This window comes from Penicilliopsis zonata, assembly GCF_001890105.1.
Source record: "Penicilliopsis zonata CBS 506.65 unplaced genomic scaffold ASPZOscaffold_45, whole genome shotgun sequence".
NCBI classification, from domain to species: Eukaryota; Fungi; Ascomycota; class Eurotiomycetes; order Eurotiales; family Aspergillaceae; genus Penicilliopsis; species Penicilliopsis zonata.
This window is the reverse complement of record NW_019208948.1, coordinates 50,788-53,379: the sequence shown is the minus strand read 5'-3', so window position 1 is coordinate 53,379 and position 2,592 is coordinate 50,788.

Below are 2,592 nucleotides of genomic sequence, written 5' to 3'. Positions count from 1 at the left end.
AACCCTAAACCCTAAACCCTAAACCCTAAACCCTAAACCCTAAACCCTAAACCCTAAACCCTAAACCCTAACCCTAAACCCTAACCCTAAACCCTAAACCCTAATTAAATATAGATATACTATACTAAGTTAAATAGAACTTAAAGAATGCTTTAGAGAATTTCTTATATTATATAAGATATAGTATATAGCCAGGATAGTTAAGATTAGACCTAAGAATCTATACTATAGCTTTTAATAGATTTTAAGGCTTTTTTAGGTCCTTTTTTTCTGCTAGTGTTTTATTATTATAGATATTTAAGAAATAAATAAAAATATTATTAAAAGAGTTAATCTTAGTAATATTTACTTTATTTATATAAAGGATATATAGGGTTTTCTTATTTATCTTCTTATTACTATAAATATCTATAGCCTATATATAATCCTAATATTATTTATTAATAAAGTATATTTAACTTAGGTTAAAATCTTACTAAATTATTTATAGTAGTTACCTTAGTTAGATTACTAGTATATTATTACTTTTAATTATTAAGTATAGAAATTAAAGCCACTTATTAGTGCTGGCCGTCCTTAAGCTTTAGCTTAAAAAAGGTATTAAGAGTATATCTAATAATAATAAATAAAATATATAAAAGGAGGGCAGGGGCTATATATATTATAATATTATTTTATAATATAATATTTATTAAGTCCTTACTAGTTACTAGACCTATCTTTTTAAGATTATTAGTATAATTAGTAGTAATTTAACTTAAGATAAATTTAAGAAGCTTATTCTATTTAGCCTAAGATATTATAATCTTTATATAAACTCTTACTTTAACACACCTTATACTCACTATAAAGTATATCTTTAACTACTTAATATAAATACTATAAATATCTTGATTTAAGGTGTTACTTTAGGTTAGGTCTAGATTATAGATATTTATAACTATATTACTAAGGTATATCTTAGTAATTAGGGTAGGAAAAGGGTCATCTATAATAGTCTTAATAGTCTTATTATTTTACTTCTTTTTAAGAGTTATTATATAGAAATTTAACCTAAGTTAGATTCTAGAGCATATAAGAGAAAGAGGTGAGTTAAATATAGATATAAGGGGCTAGATAAAAAGAGAAATTTAATCAGGTTAAAAAAAGGTAGATTTAGGGGTAAAGGGTAGAAATTTCTTTATAAGATATATAGTAAAGAAGGTTTCTAACCCCTAGGAATTTATTAGAGATATATATTTATATTATTTTAATTAGGTATAGTGGCTCTCTTTATATTTATATTAATAAGAAATATTTAGATAAATAGGGTAGTTAATATATACTTAAATTATGGCCTATTTAATATCTATTTAATACTATTAAGGACTACTATTATTCTAATAAGATTAATAAAAGTAGGTCTAGAAATAAGTTAGCAGCTTAGACTAATTATATATACTCTATATTTTAAATAAGTATTATTATTTCTAGCAGAATATTATATAGATAGGAAAAATATAAATTAATATTATTTAACCTTAGTCAGATTCTATAAATAAATATTATATATTAATATAAAGACTAAGAGGAAAAAGAAAGTATATTATCTATAGTATAAAGTAGAAATCTAACTAAGGTTAAATATAGCTATATATATATATATATATATATATATATATACTAGGCTCTATAATACTTAATATATATAAGCTATTTATTTAGAACTTTAGACTATATATTAAATATAAAATATTAATACATAATATTATTTATTAAACCCTTTAGTCTTAAAATCTACATTCCTTATCCCTTAAATATAAAATTATAAATAATATATAATTATAAACTAAGTAAGGTTATATAAACTACCTTAAGGTAGATTTTTAATTCTTCTTATTTATATAAAATAACTACCTCTAGGATAATATTTATAATACTTATTCTCTTTACTATAGATATAGAAATTTATGCCTCTATTATAGAAGAAATATATATTATCTAGTCTTTAATATCTTATTAAATACTTAAGAAGTGAATTCTTAGTTTTATTAATATTTAAGATTATTTATATATATCCTAGATATAGTCTCTTTCTATATATATTTATATCTAGGTATTCTTTTCCTTATATATATATATATATATATATTATAGACTAATAGATGTTTTTTTAGATTAAATAGGATTAAATACTTAATAATCTTAGGCTCTATACTAAAGTTCTATAATAGTATAATTAAGATCTTAATATTAATAATTCTAATAAAGACTTATTATAATTTATAACTTAATAACTTTTAACTCTTATTAAATAAAAAATATTTATAACCTTATCTTTAGTATTACCTTAATAACCTAAGTAATAAAGGTAAGCACCTTAAAGCTGCATTAAAGAATTCCTTATAAATCTTTTATAGTATAAAGCTAAAGCCTAAGCTAAAGCTAAAGCTAAAGATATAAATAGCTTAAATATAAATAATATTATTCTTTAATAATATACTTTTATTATAAAATATATATATCTATATTATTCTTTATAGTAAATATCTATATTCTATACTATATCTTTATAAGCATAGAGTTATATACTTATATATATAATACTTATAA